The sequence below is a fragment of the Carcharodon carcharias genome, chromosome 19 (genome assembly GCF_017639515.1).
Source record: "Carcharodon carcharias isolate sCarCar2 chromosome 19, sCarCar2.pri, whole genome shotgun sequence".
Lineage (NCBI taxonomy): Eukaryota > Metazoa > Chordata > Chondrichthyes > Lamniformes > Lamnidae > Carcharodon > Carcharodon carcharias.
The window spans coordinates 101,636,760-101,653,520 of NC_054485.1; positions in this window are offsets into that span (position 1 = coordinate 101,636,760).

A 16,761-nucleotide genomic window follows, 5' to 3' on the forward strand; every position below is an offset into this window, starting at 1 on the left:
AGCTAGATAGATTCTTGATTAACAAGGGGTTAACAGGTTACTGGGGGAAGGCCGGAATGTGGGGTTGAGGTTACATTCAGATCAGCCATGATCTTATTGAATGGCAGAGCAGGCTCGAAGGGCCGAGTGGCCTACTCCTGCTCCTAATTAATTTGTTCGTATGTGCGTAAGTTCATGGGAGCTGCTAGGGATTGGGGTGTGAGGTACTGGCGGATGAGGTACTGAGAGGGTGAGGTACTGGAGGATGAGGTACTCAGAGGGTGAGGTACTGGGGTGTGAAATACTGAGAGGGTGAGGTACTGGGTTGTGAGGTACAGAGGATGAAATACTGAGAGGGTGAGGTACTTGGGTGTGAGGTACTGGAGGATGAGACATTGAGAGGGTGAGGTACTAGGAGGGTGAGGTACTCGAGGATGAGATACTGAGAGGGTGAGGTACTGGGACGGTGAGGTTCTGGGACGGTGAGGTACTGAAGGATGAGATACTGAGAGGGTGAGATACTGGGAGGGTGAGGTACTCGAGGATGAGATACTGAGAGGATGAGGTACTGGGGCTTGTACTGGAGGATGAGGCATTGAGAGAATGAAATATTGAGAGGATGAGGTATTGGGCTGTGAGGTACTGGGAGAGTGAGGTACTGAGAGGGTGAGGTACTCGAGGATGAGATACTGAGAGTGTGAGATACTGGGATGGTGAGGTTCTGGGACGGTGAGGTACTGGAGGATGAGATACTGAGAGGATGAGGTATTGGGCTGTGAGGTAGTGAGAGAGTGAGGTACTGAGAGGGTGAGGTATTGGGAGGGTGAGGTACTGAGAAGTTGAGTTACTGAAAGGATGAGGTACTGAGTAGATGATCAGCAATGGTGGAGCTTGTAACCTCTTCCCACTCTCCCATAAGGAGACTTTTTCTTTAATCCCTTGTGTAGTTTTTTAGTCATTTTGACCCAATATTTGGGCCAGAAGTCAGAGACTTGAGCACATATCCTAGGCTGATGCACCAGTGCAGCTCTAAAGGAGAGGCTCAGTGGGTAGCAATCTGGTTTCAGAGTCAGGAAGTCTTAGGTTCGAGTCCCACTCCAGCGATTCAACCCCATAATCTGGATTGACATTCCAATAAATTACTGCGGGAGTGCTGTACCGTCAAAAATGCCATCCTTTGGATGAAATATTAAACCAATGGCCCTTCAGCCCTCTCAGGTGGACATAAGGGGGAAAAAACAATCCCACGCTGCTATTTCAAAAAAGAGCAGGGGATGTTCTCCCTGAGGTCCTGGCCAATATTTATCCTTCAACCAACATCACTTAAACAAATGAACTGATCATTTTCATACTGTTGTTTGTGGGAGGTTGCTGTGCGCAACTGATTGCCCCCATATCCTACATTACAGCAGTGACTACACTTCAGAAGTACCTCATTGTAAAGCATTCTGGGACAACCCAAGGTTGTGAAAGGCTCCTCTTTCTTTTTCCTTCCCAGTCTTATCAGATGAAGTGTTAAACCATGACTCCCCTCCTGCCTGCTCAGGTGGATGTAAAAGATTCCACGGCACCATTTCGAACAAAATTAGCACGAGTTCTCCCAGCAAACGTTCTCTGCTTAGCCAAAGACGACCAGAGACAGGTTAATTGGTCATTTATCTCATTGCTGCTTATGGGACCTAGCTGTGTGCAAATTGCCTGCTGCATTTGCCTTCAGAACTACACTTCATAAAGTAATGTATTGGCAGTAAAGCAGTTAAGGGTGCTGGGTGAATGTGAGAAGTTACCCTAGTGTCTGTTCCACTCCGTAGGGAAAGAAGTTGGAAAAACATATGAAATTACACCAAGTCTAGAGCACAGAAATAGACCATTCAGCCCAAGTGGTCTGTGCCGGCATTTATGCTCCACACCAGCCTCCTCCCATCCACTGCATCTCTCTCTATTAGCACGTCTTTCCCTCAAGTACTTAGCCAGCTTCCTCTTAAATACATCTATGCTATTCCTTGTTGTTGCAAGCTCGGCCTTCTCACCACTCTGGGTAATGAAGTTTCTCTTGAATTCCCTATTGGATTTATTAGTGATTCCCCTACATTTATAACCTCTTGTTTTAGAGTCACCCACAAGTGAAAAATTCTTCTGTACATCGTCATCAGTCTTAAAGACCTCTATTAGTTCACACCCTCAACCTTCTTAGTTAGACAGAATTTTGATCTACAAGGGGATCAAGGGTTATGGGGTACAGGCAGGAAAGTGGAGTTCAGGCCACAATCAGATCAGCCATGATCTTACTGAATAGCGGGGCAGGCTCGAGGGCTGAATGGCCTACTCCTGTTCCTAATTCATATGTTCTATTTTCTACTGAAAAGAGCCCCAACCTGTCCAACTTTTCCTGATAATTATATCTATTCAGTCTGGTGTCATTCTTGTGAATCTTTTTTGCACTTTCTCTGGTACCTCTTTATCCTTTTTACAATATGGAGACCAGAACTCCTCACAGTACTTCGTCTGGTTGAACAAATTGATACACATTTAATGTAACTTCCCTGCTTTTCAATTTGATCCCTCTAGATGTGGCTCAGTGCTTGGACTGCTTTTTTTTTAAGGCCTTGTTAGTTTCCATTACTTTTAGAAGTTGTGCCTAAGTTGGCTGGCACTTTTCCTCCATTACTACACTGACTACACTTAAAAACATGAAGTACTTAGTTGACTGTAAAGTGGTTTTGGACAGCCGAAGATTATGAAAGGCACTGAATAAATGTACAATCCTGAATTGGGAAAGGAGAGAAGGTCAGAATTTGTAAAGGTTATTTTTAAATATGTCATGGGCTATTTTCACTGCTCCACCACATCCCCCACTGCCCCCCACCGCGCCATCCCCCTCCTGCCCCGACTCCAACCCTTCATCTCCCCTGTACCATGACTTCCAGGTCTGGCAGTGTGGCAGGCAAGTTGAGATCGTGCCCTCCTCTGTTGTGGGGCACGTGTTTCGCAGCGACACCCCATACACCTTCCCAAATGGATTGCAGGTCGTGTGTCGCAACCTGGTGCGACTGGCCGAGATCTGGGTTGACAAGTACAAAAGCATATTTTATCATCGGACCTGGAAAGCAGCAGAGATTGCGCAGAAGGTGACTCTTGCCGAGAAAGTTGGGATAACGCGGGAGCTGCCTCAGCAATGGACTAGGTGGGGTGGATTCAAACAAAGCAGTCGGGGCCATTTGTAGAGAAATTTCGAGAGCAGTGAATAAAGCGTATGGGATCCTGGGCTTTATAAATGGGGGCATAGAGTACAAAAGCAAGGAAGTTATGATAAACCGGTAGAAACACTGGTTTGGCCTCAATTGGAGAACTGCGTCCAGTTCTGGGGCACCATCTGGAAGGATGTGAGGGCATTCGAGAGAGTGCAGACAGTTTCACAAGAATGGTTCCAGAGATGAAGAACTTTAGTTGAGTAGATATATTGGAGAAGCTGGGATTGTTTTCATTAAAGAGAAGGCTGACAGGTGATTTGATGGAGGCATTCAAAATCATGGCAAGTATGGACAGGGTAGATAGGGAGAAACTGTTCCTGTTGGTGGAAGGATTGAGAATTGAGAGGATGGTGGAGACAGGGTCAGTCGAGGCATTCGAAAGGGAATTGAATCATTATCTAAAAAGGAGAAGTTTGCAGGGCTACAGGGAAAAGACAGGGGCATGGCAGTAGGTGAATTGCTCTTGCAGAGAGCCAGCACAGACACAATGAGCCAAATGGCCTCCTTCTGTGCTGCAAACATTCTATGGTTCTAATTGAATGGAACAGTTAAACTTGTATTGAACCTTAGTTAGAGCACACATGCATCACTGTGAGACCACACAAGTACCACAAGGTCGCATGTGGAGCGTCTGGGACCACACTAGGGATACTGCCCAAAGTTCTGGTCTTCATATTATATAAAGGATAGAGAGGCACTGGAAAAAAATGTTTTACAGGGATGGTATCAGGGAAGATTCAATAAACCGTGCCTGGTTTCTGTGGGAAAGAGGTCAATAGGTGACCTGATAGAGTTCTTTAAAATTATGAAGGCGTTGAAAGGACAGACATAGAGGACAGGGAGGAGTTGAAAACTAGAGAACCTAAATGTAAGATGGCTACTAATAAATCCTATAGGGAATTCCAGAGCATAAGGCACATAAGAAATAGGTGCTGGAATGGACCATATGGCTCTTCAAGCCTGTTCCACCATTCAGTATGATCATGGCTGACTTTGGGCTAAACTCCACTTTCCCTTTGCTCCCCATATCCCTTGATTCCCTGAGACACCAAAGAACTGCCTTAAATATGTTCAACGATGGAGCATCCACAACCCTCTGGGGTCGGGAATTGCAAAGATTCGCAACCCTTTGAGTGAAGAAGTTTCTCCTCATCTCAGTCCGAAGTGATCACTCCCTTACCCTGAGCCTGTGCCCCAGTGCTCTAGGTTCCCCAGCCAGGGGAAAACAGCCTCTGAGTGTCTAGCCCGACCAGCCCCTTCAGAAATTTGTAGGTTTTAATGAGACCACCTCTTATTCTTCTAAGCCCCAGAGAATATAGGCCCAGTTTACTTAACGTCCCATTATAGGACAACCGCCTCATCCCAAGTACCAAGCTAATGAACCTTCGTTGTACCCCCTCCTATACAAGAGTATCCTTCTTTAACTATGGAGACCATAGCTGCGCACAGTATTCCAAAGGCCTGTACAATTGTAGTGAGACTTTTTTATTCTTGTACTCCAATCCCCCTGCTCTAAAAGCCAAGATGCCTTTTCCTAACTGCTTGCTGTACCTGCAGACTAACTTTCTGCTCTTCTTGTACAGGGGCCCATCTGAACGTCAAAATCTACAAGCTTCACACCTTTTAAAAAATATTCTGCTTTTCTATTCTTACGACCAAAGTGAATAACCTCACATTCCATCTGCTACCTTGTTGCTCACTCGCTTAACCTGCCTATATCTCTTTGCAGCCTCTTTGGGCAGAATTTTGCCCTTGGATGTGGCGGGTGGGCCCCACCGGCTTGGCAGCGGGTGGCCAGCCGATCCTCGCCACTGAAACGGGGCCCGCTACCATTTTAAGTGGGCGGGCCTTACGCCCAGCGGCATCCCAAGCAGGAAGCACTTTGCGGGGGGGGGCGGGGGGGGGAAGGGATTCCCCATCTGTCAAAGTGCGTTCTTTCACGCGTTCACGAAAGAGCGCACTCCTCCCTGAGGCAAAGGTAAGTTAAGTGTAAAAATAGAAACATTAAAAAATTATTAACATGTCCCCCTCATGTGACAATGTCACACGAGATGGGACATTTTAATAAAAAACACATAAACTTTATTACTTTTTTAACAAAACGGACATGAAACTTCATCCCGCCAGTGGATGAAGTTTCATGAATAATCTGGAGCCTGCTTGGGGTTCCTGGCCTGCCCGCCAGCCTTAAGGTTGGTCGGGCAGGTTTTTAATTACTTTAATTAGCCTGTCAGTGGCCTCAGTTGGCCATTGACTGGTCGGCGGGCGGACAGTTGACTTCACTGTCCGCCCGCCTTCCTAAGAATTTAAAGGGACCGGGATGATGTCGGGGATTCCTCTCAACATCATCCCGCATGATTTTCCCCTGCTCCCAATTCGCTGAGAGGAAAATCCTGGCCTATGTGTCCTCCTCACATCTTGCATTCCCACTTCACTTTGTATTTTCAGCAAACCTAGATAAATTGCTCTCTGCCTCTTTGTCTAAGTTATTAAAACAGCTTAGGTCCTAGCACTGATCCTTGCAGCCGCTCCACTGGTTCCAATCTGCAGTTTGAAAATTCCCCATTCATCCCTACTCTCTGCTTCCTGTCTATTGCTAACCTTCTATCCATGCTAATGTATTACCCGCAGCTCCATGAGCCCTTATCTTGTGTATTAATCATTTCTGAGACACCTTAACAAATTGCTGGAGATCCAAGTGTACTAAATCTACTGGTTCCCCTTTATCTACCTTACTAGTTATATCTTCAAAAAACACTAATAAATTTGTCAAACACGATTTTGCTTTCAGAAAATCATATTGACTTTGTCTGATCATACTTTGATTTTCTAAGTGTGTTGTTAAGACTTCCTTAACAACAGATTCCAGCAAAGATAAAGGCAAAATACTGCTGATGCTGGAAATCTGAAGGAAAAACAAAAATTACTGGAAAAACTCAGCAGGTCTGACAGCATCTGTAGAGAGAAAGAGGGAGTTAACGTTTCGAGTCCATATGATTCATCTTCAGAGCAGATTTGAACAGATTCCAGCACTTTCCCAATAACAGATATCAGGCTAGCTGGCCTATAGTTCCCTGTGTTTTTCTCTCTCCTTCCTTGAATAACGGTGTTCCATTTCCTAATCTCCAATTCACTGGGATTGTTTTAGAATCCAGGGAATTTTAAAGTATCATAACCAGTCTCTCTGGCTATCTCTTTCAGAACATTAGAATGTTGGATGTCAGGTCCTGGGGATTTGCCAGGTTTCAGTCTTTTAGATTTCTCTGGTATCTTTTCACTACTTATCTGAATATGAATATGAATTACCTTAATTTCCTCACTGTTATTAACCCCTGGGTTACCCTCTATTTCTGGTATGGAACTTGTGTCTTCTACTGTGAAGGTAGACACAAAGTATTTCTTTGATGTCTCTGCCATTTCTTCATTCCCCATAGTAATTTCTTCTGTCTCTGTCCTTAAGGACCCAACGCTTATTTTAGCTGCTCTCCTATTTATATACTTGTAAAAGCTCTTACAATCTTCACAGAATTGTCATGGCGCAGAAGGAGGCCATTCAGCCCAACGTGTCTGCACTGGCTCTCCAAATAAGCATCATTACTTAGTGCCATTCTTCTGCTTTTTCCCCGTACCCTTACACATTTTTTCTGTTCAAATAGTCATCTATTGCCCTCTTGAATGCCTTGATCGAACCTGCCTCCACCATACTTTCAGCCAGTGCATTCCAGACCCAAGCCTCTTGCTGTGTGAAAAAGTTTTTTCTTACATCACAAATCGCTTCACATCTGTGCCCTCTCATTCTCAATTCCTTGACGAGCGTGAACAGTTTCTCTCTATCCACTCTGTCCAGCCCACTCATGATTTTGAACACCTCTATCAAATCTCCTCTTAACCGTCTCCTCTCCAAGAAGAACAGTCTCAACCCCTCCAATGTATCTTCAGAACTCAAGTTTCTCATCTCTGGAACCATTATTGTAAACCTCTTCTGCATTCTCTTCAATGTGATCACATCCTTTCTATACTATAGTGCCCAGAACTGTACACAATATTCCAGCTGAGGTCCAACTAGTGTCTTTTATAAGCTCAGAATAACCTACCTGCTCTTGTACTCTATGCCCCTATTAATAAGGCTCAGGATACTGTATGCTTTAATAACTGCTTTCTCCACCTGTTCTGCCACCTTCAATGATCTATGCACATATACTCCCAGGTCTCTCTGCTCCTGCACACCTTTAAGAATTGTACCCCTTATTTTATCTTTTTTTTAAATTCCGAGCTGGTTTAGTCTCACATTCTGTTTTTTTTCCCTCTTATATCAACTTTTTGGCGACCCTTTGCCAGTTTCTAAAACACTCCCAATCCTCAGATTTCTTTATAACATTATAAGCCTCTTCTTTCAAACTAATACTATCCTTAACTTCCTTAGTAAGCCACGGATGGATCTTTCTTACTGAGTTTTTGTTTTTCAATGGAATGTATTTTTGTTGAACATTTTGAATTGTTTTTTAAAATGTTTACCACTGTTCATTTACCTCCATTACTTTTAGTCTATTTACCCAACCAACCTTAGCCAGCCCTCCCTTCATACCTATGTAATTAGCTTTGTTTAAGTTTGAGATTCTTGTTTAGGGCTGAAGTGTGTTGCTTTCAAACTTAATGTGGAATTCAATTGTATTGTGATCACTATTTCCCAGTGGATGGTTTACTATGAGATTACTAATTAACCTTGCTTCATTACACAATACTAGAGCTAAAATAGCTTAACTCCCTAGTTGGTTCCACAACGTAACATATTGCTCCAGAAAAATCATGAAAACATTCTACAACCTCATCTTCCAGACCACCTTTGCCAATTTGACTTGTCCAATACATATGAAAATTAAAGTCCCCCACAATTATTGTGTTGCCTTAGTTATAAGCTCCAATCATTTCTTGTTTAATGCTCTGTCCAATGGTATGACTACTGTTAAGGGTGTTAACAGTATTAACTACTTTAACCAGCGTCTTCTGCCCCTTCCTGTTCCTAATCTCCACCCTTGCTGATTCTACCTGATCTTCTGAGCCAAGATGCATTCCCACCTACGTCTTTCTGTCACCCTTTACTATCAGAGTGATCCCTCCTTGTTTTTCACTCTGTGTGTCTTTTCGAAAATGTTGTGTACCCTGGAATATTTAGAATGCGGAACTCAATACCATAAGGAGTGGCTGAGGCAAATAGCATAAATGAGTTTAAGGGGAAGCTAGATAAGTATCTAAGTGGGGAGGAGTAAAGTAAAATGTAGAGAGGATGAGATGAAGGAGTTGGTAGGAGACTCATGGAATATAAACATCGACAGACCAGTTGGGCCGAGCAGGGCAGGATTGGAATGAGCCAAGGTGAGGGCAGCATATGGAAATAAGGCAAGTTAATATACCAATCAGGTATGATCTCACAGAATGGCACAACAAACGTGCAGCTGAATGGCCTGTTGCTATATTCCTTCCTATTGGTTACAGCCAAGGTATCCAGTATGATGAATCTGCGGGATACTGCCTTGAACAGCCCAGGAGAAACATGGGTCACTAATAAAACAAGTGTGTTTCCTTTGCCATTGTTTATCTCACACTTTCAATTAATTAGTTGTGAAAATATTGGAGACGGGTGGGGGACGGGTGGTGTAAAATGGCTGTTTGACTGACATTCAGATCTCGGGTAATGAAGAGGCTTAATGAAGAGGATTTCCAGCATCTGCAGTATTTTGCAATTATATATTATTAATGAAGAGACTGTTAGCTTTCCAGCTGGTGGTGGGAAGGAATGTGGAGCTCCCTGAGGTTGGACATGTTGGGTGACAAATGGCAGGACCGTGAAGTGTAGGGGCACTTGGAGGTCAGAGGTCATATGATGAGGCCACCAGGGTGGTGACCAACCAGAGTTGGCAACCTGGGTCCCAATGGCCAGTGGCCAGTCATCACGGGAATTTGGCGGGACACACTTGGAGGAAGAAAATCAGTATCTTCAGGAGAGGTGGGAATACTGAAGGAACCAGTGGAGCAAAGCGAAGTAATCTCTGGCATTTCTCTCTCTTTCAGAGTTTATTCGGTGACATATCTGAGAGGAAGAGGATTAGAGAGAGGCTGCGGTGTAAGGATTTCACTTGGTACCTCCACAACATCTACCCAGAGCTGTTTATACCAGACATCCACCTGACAACATTCCCAGCAGTGAGTTGGCTGGACTTTCCTTATGGATTGATAGCTTCAGGGTGTAGGAAACCCATGAAACTTCACTTGCAGGAGCCATCAGTGTCAATGTAAAACAGCAACAACCTGCATTCGCAAAGTACCCCTTAACATAGTGAAACATCCCAAGAGCACTGTCAGAAAAAAAAAATCCACACTGAGCCACATAAAGGGATGTTCAAACAGGTGACCTAAAAGCTTGGTCAAAGCAGTAGGTTTCAGGGAGTATCTTAAAGGAAAAGAGAGAGAGAGAGTTGGAGAGGTTTAGAAAGAGAATTCCAGGATCTAGGGTCTTGGCAGCTGAAGACTTGGCCACTGATAGTAGAACATTAGAAATCAGGGATGCATAAGAGGCCAGAATTAGGGGAGCACAGATACCTCAGGGGGATTCGGGACTGCAGGCGCTTACAGGAATAGAGAGGGGTGGGAACATGGAGGGATTTGAAAACCAGGTTAAGAAATTTAAATGTGAGGTGGGTTGTTGGATCATGAGCCTATATAGGCCAGTGAACACAGGGGTAACTGGATGAACAGGACTCGATGTGAGTTCGGACAAGGGCAGTAGAATTTTGGAGACTTCAAGTTCACATAGAGGATGAAATGTATTTGGCTGGTCAGGAAAGCACTGGCAATAATATTTCAATGTCCCCTGGATTCAGGGAAGGTGCTAGAGGACTGGAGAAATGCAAACATTACACCCTTGTTCAAAAAAGGCTGTAAAGATCTGCCCTGCAATTACAGCCCAGTCAGTTTAACTTCAGTGGTGGGGAAACTTCTAGAAACAACTATTGGGTTGATAGAATTAAAAGAAAAAGTGTGGATTGATATGGAAGAGTCAGAACGGATTTGTTAAAACAAAATCGTGTTTAACCAACTTGCTGGAGTTTTTTGAAGAGGAACAGAGATGGTTGATGAGGGCAAAGCCATTGATGTGTATATGGGCTTCCAAAAGATGTTCGATACAATGCCATACAACAGACTTGTGTGGAAAGTTATAGGTCATGGAATAAAAAGGACAGCAGCAAGGTAGATACAAAATTGGCTAAGGGACAGGAAACAGAGAGTAATGGCTAATGGGTATTTTTCGGGCTGGAAGAAGGTTTGTAGTGGAGTTCCCCAGGGGTCGGTATTGGGAGCCTTGCTTTTCCTATCAAATCTTGGTGTGCAGAGGACAATTTCAAGGTTTGTGGATGACACAAAACTTGGGAGAATTGTAAACTGTGAGGAGGACAGTGTAGAACCTCACAAGAACATTGACACATTGATAGAATGAGCAGATAGGTGGCAGATGAAGCTCAATGTGGAGAAGCGTGAGGTGATACACTTTGGTACAAAGAACATGGAGAGACAGTATAAAATAAAGGATATTATTCTAGAGGATGTGCAGGAGCAGAGAGACCTGGGTGTATATGTACATAAGTCATTAAAGGACATGTAAAGAGAGCTGTTTCTAAAGCATACAATATTCTAGGCTTTATTAATAGGGGCATAGAGTACAGAGCAGGGACGTTATGATGAACCTATATAAGACACTAGTTAGACCTTAGCTGGAGTATTGTGTACAGTTCTGGGCACCACATTACAGGAAGGATGTGAACGTGTTGGAGAGAGTGCAGAAGAGGTTTACGAGAATGGTTCCAGGGATGAGACACTTCAGTTAGGAGGAAAGGTTGGAGAAGCTGGGACTGTTCTCCTTGGAGAGGAGACCACATAGAAGTTTTCAAAACCATGAGGGGTCTGGACAGAGTTGATAGGGAGAAACTGTTCCTGCTTGTAATGGATCAAGAACCAGAGGGCACAGTTTTAAAGTGTTTCGCGAAAGAAGCAAATGCAAGGTGAGAAAAAACTTTTTCACACAGCGAGTAGTTAGGGTTTGGAATGCACTGCCTGGAAGTGTGGTGGAGGCAGATTCAATAGAGGCATTCAGGAGGGCATTGGATGATTATTTAAATAGAAACAATGTGCATGATTACGGGGAAAAGGCAGGAGATTGGCACTAAGTTAAAATGCTCAGAGAGCCGGTGCAGACACGATGGGCCGAATGGCCTCCTTCTACACTGTAACAATTCTGTGATTCTGAGAATATTCAAGTCTAGAGGTAACAAAGGCATTGGTAAGGGGTTTGTACTAGAAATGGTAGCAGGCAGGAATACAGATGGGCAGGATCTGAGGAGGGATTCAAAACAGAGACCCCACAAAGCGATGAAGTGTTCTTGGGGGTCACCACACTTACCTGCTGCAGAAGGTTGCTGTGAATTGTCCCCAGGCTGATTTCCAGCCCTAAAATAAAAGCAAAATACTGCGGAAACTGGAGATAAAAACAGAAAGCGCTGGAAAAACTCAGCAGGTCTGGTAGCGTCTATGGAGAGAGAGAAAAACAGAGTTGACCTTTCGAGCCCAATATTACTTTTAATATGGGTTCCCAAAAACAGTCATATTGGACTTTAAAAGTTAACTCTGTTTCTCTCTCCACAGATGCTGCTGGACCGGCTGAGTTATTCCAGCGCTTTCTGTTTTTATTTCTGAATTCTAGACTCTTTGAGTGTGAACCATGGCTCTGTGGGTAACTCACCTGTCTCTTAGTCAGAAGTTTGTGTGTTTGAGTCCCGCCCCAGAAACCTGAGCTCACAATCTAAGCTTTTGGAGGGGTACCGTATAAAATGTAATCTTTTTCTCTAAGCTTGAGAATGATTCACAGATGAAGGGGACATAATGATAAATTTAACAGTGTGGGAGGTAATATGTTGAGGAAGTTTCTTGGAATGTTTTAGGCTCCCTCGAAGACTTTGTTGGTGAAAATCCAGGTTTGAGACTCAGTCCCAGGTCAGTGCTAAATTAGCTGGTCTCAGCCGTTGCAGGTCAAGTCTCCAGGCATGGTCGAGGGTTTCAGCAGTGTTCTCAAGACAAATCTGCAATGCGATTTTACACCAGCGACTCCTCCCAGAAGAAATTTGTAATACTCCCGTGTGTATTACTGTTGCAGCTGATGAACCGAGGGACCCAGCTCTGTTTGACCATTGGACTGGCTGGAAGGTCTGTGTTAATGTATCCCGGCCACAGTCTCCAAGAATGTCAGGTAAACGGGCGAGAGGGAGCAGGAAGTAACAGCGAGGGAAACAATGAAATTTGCCCAGTGGTGAAGTTGACCGTGGCCAGAACCTGGCATCACTGTTTCTGAGCCGTGCAGACAAGAAAGTGCCCGATCCAATCCCCAGTCTGCATTGACCACAGTCACGGCAGCCGCCAGCCATGACTCAGTAGGTAGCCTCTTTCACCTCTGAGTCAAAAGGTTTGGGGTTCAAGACCCACTCAACAGACTGGAGCACATAATCTAGGCTGACATTCCCAGCACGGTACTGAGGGAAAGCTGCACTGTCAGAAGTGCCATCCTTTGGATGAGACATTAAACAAGGTCCCAATTGCCCTTTGGGTTGATGTAAAAGAACACATGGCAGTATTTTGAAGAAGAACAGAGATGTTCTCCCCAGCGCCCTAGCCAATGTCTATACTTCGACAAGCAGCTTAAAAAAAAATCAGATTATCTGCTCATTGTTGTTTGTGGGAGCTCCCTGTGCACAAATTGGGTGCCGCATTTCCTATTTTGCAACTGCACTTCACTGGTTGTAACTGATTTGGGACTTTCTGGAAAAGCTCTGCATTAATTCAGGTCTTACCTTCTATGATAGAAGTACTCAAAATGGATTCTCACCCTTCACATGTTCTCTCTCCTCCCTGACTCCCCATTGTATTTTGAGTACACGTTCCTTGGCGAAATTCTCACCAAATCCTCCCGCCGCCTGTGCCTTCAGGCTGGGATTTTGGTGGTGCTGCTGGCTAAATGTGCCACCTACACATGGGTCGTCAATGCACCGGCAGTACAGAGATTCCACAATCAAACAGGCGAGTGGGTGGGAGCTTTCCAGGACGTGGGCAGCTGTCGAAATTCTGCAGCAGACAGAGGTTGTGGGGAGTTTTTCCAATCTGGGGTGGCTTCCCCATCTACAAACTGTCCTGAAAACCCACTTCCTGACCAATCATGGAGAGCAGTCACACTCCCCCACATCCCCACCCTGCCCTCTCTGCAAATGGAAGTTTTGGAAGATCAGGCATGCACTGGGAGGAAGCTTAACATTGATTGAATTTTCAGACGGGACGATGCAGTTCATTGGACACTGGGACTAGGTGGGATAGTGGGTCAGACACTGTCCTTTCCCCCTCTGGGACTGGGTGGGACAGTGGGTCAGACACTGTCCTTTCCCCCTCTGGGATTGGGTGGGACAGTGGGTCAGACACTGTCCTTTCCCCCTCTGGGACTGGGTGGGACAGTGGGTCAGACACTGTCCTTTCCCCCTCTGGGACTGGGTGGGACAGTGGGTCAGATAGCTACATACAAATTCAGTGCATTAAATTAATACCAGTTAGAATTGGGAACTCCAGGTATAATGGAGGGGAGCAGAACTCTGGTTGACCCCACCTGGATTAGCTGCATTTAGCTCTGAGCACCTCAGGAAGGATATGTTGGCCATGAAGCAGGTGCAGTGCAGATTCACTATAAGAATAGCTGGGCTTGGCGGGTCAAATTATGGGGGCCATTGCATAGACTAGGGTAGTATTCCCTTGAATGTGGGAGAATTAAGCGGTGATCTAATTGAGGTGTTTAAGATGATTAAAGGAATTCATAGATGAAGCAAAACTATGTCCTCTATTAGGAGAGAACCAGAGTCTCGAGCCTTTACTAAAAAGGTCAGACCATTCAGGCGCAATGCCAGGAAGCAGTTGCTTTACATAAAATGTAGTGGAAATTTTGAACTCAAAAACCCAAAACCCACAAAAAGTTCCGGCGTCATTTGAAAATTTTGAAACTTGAGGTCGATAGAATTTTATCAGCTTTTAGTATATTGAAGGCTTGTAGGATCAAGGCAGGTGGATGGAGTTAAGGTACAATTCAAAATCATGATCTAATTGATTGGCAGCAGAGCAGTCTCCAGGGGCTGAATGCCCTGTTCCTTTCTTCGTAATTACCCAAAGACCTGCATGCTGGGCAGGAATAGTGGCACCACACTTTAGGAAAGATGTGAAGACTTTACACACTTTAGGAAGGGAGCTGAGGAGATTTAACTGAATGGTTCTGGGGTGATAGATTTCAGCCACAGGACTAGGTTGGAAAAGCTGGGGTTGTTCTCCTTGGAGCAATGGAAACTGAGTAGGGGGGATGGGGGGGATTTGATAGAAGTGTACAAGATTATGACAGGTTTGGATAGACAAGGAAAACCTGCTCCCATTAGCTGATGGTACAAGGGCTGAGGGACTCAGATTTAAGGTTTTGGACAAGAGGAGGATGAGGGGGGTGGGGGGTGTGAGCATGAACCTGTCTACGCAGAGAGTGGTAGTGAGTAGGAACCTGCTGCCCACGAAGGTGCTGGAAGCGGAGATGGTCGATGATTTCAAAAGGAAATTGGATGGGCACTTGGTGGAAATAAACTTGCAGGGCTACAGAGATAAAACGGGGGAATGGGATTGGTTGGATTGCTCCATGGAAAGCCAGCATAGACTGAATGGGCCGAGTGGTCTCTCTCTGTGCTGTAAATGATTCTATGATTCCTATACAGAAGGTGCAGGAAAGGTTTGCAGGAATAGTCCCCAGAAGGCGACTGATGCGGTTCTTCGTTATTTTTTTAACCCAAGATGGAGTGATACTGAATGCTGCACTGGGCCCCTGTCTACCTGCAAAGGGAGAATACGTGAAAATGATGCAGTGTGATCCAGCGGACAGGCAACAGCACTGGATTTTCATCAGGGAAGAGTTCGACTGAGTCACTTGCCTGTCACCTCCTGGGCAGCGAGACCTGATGCGCAGTACAGTGTGCCTGTACCTGTGGACTTTAGTGCTGCCAACGCTAATCCTGGAGGTTTAATCATATCACTAAACGCCTGCTCCCAGACATCTACGATTGTTCACCCAATATGTCCAATCAGAACACAAACTCCTTACCTGATTGGTCGATTTTTGGCTGTGAGAATTTCCCGCTTCCAATATTTTCAAAACTAGTTTATAAGCTTTTTTAAAGAAACACTTATTTGCCTTATTTTGAAGCCTCTGCAAATTTTCTCCTGGAAGTTGTCTCCTGGAGGTTAATATTTATTTCTTCGTGATTTGAGGGTGATTTTGCATGACATTGGCAACTCTATGTTGGAGATTTTGAGCTGTGTTAAAACAGGAGTGTACTCTCAGGCAGCAATCCATTACCATGCACTGATCATTGTCTTTCAGAAATGTTCATTGTTGAGTTCCATGACCAGAGGCCGGAGCTACAAACTGTACAAGCTTGAGGAGTGTTCCGAGAGATATTTTAGGAAGGGCCACATCCTCTCCCTGGTTTTCCGAGTGTTTGGTCACTGATTGTAACTTTGTTTACAAATAATTTTCATATGCTGTTTCTTGTCAAAGATTAAACTGTTAAAGTGGGAAAAATATTAACAATGATGTTATCATACTCATAGGAAAAGGAGGCCATTCAGCCCCTCAGACCTGTTCTGACATTCTATTACATCTTGGCTGATCTATAGGTGTTTAACACCATCTACCCATCTTGGTTCCGCGAAATGTATCAGCATTGCCTAACAAAAATTGATCGATCTCAATGTAAAAATTTTAAGTTGATCTCCAGCCTCAACATTTTTGGGGGGTCGGGGAGAGAGTTCCAGATTTGCGCTATCTTTTGTGTGAAGAAGTGTTTCCTGACTTCACCCCTGAATGGCCTAGCTCTAGCTTCAAGTTTATACCCCATTGTTCTAGATTCTCCCACATCAGCAGAAATAGTTACTATCTACCCAATCAAATCTTTTAATTGTTAAAAGCACTTCAATTTTGCCATCCCTTATATAAGCAGATAATTACAGTATTCACTCTTGATTTATTGAACTGGAACTTTTGGCAGCCAGTTACTCCTAATTGGAATTCTGCTCCAATACCTCTCCACCATCATCCAGTTGGGTGCATTGGAACTTGCCTGTTTCATTCTTATCATAGTCAGAGAATCATCTGGAATGGCTTTTCTTCCTGCTCTAACCCTGTTATTTCGATTTCCCCAAACAATCTATTCTTGACCCCTCCTATTTCTCATCTACATTGATGCCCCTCGGCAACCTCATCCGAAGTCAGAGCATCAGTTGTCACATATACGCTGACAACACCCATCTCTTCCCTCACCACCGTCTCTCTCAACTCCTTCACTGACTTTATATTATCAGGTTGCTTATCCAACATCCAGTACTGGATGAGCTGAAATTTCCTCCAATTAAATATTGGGAA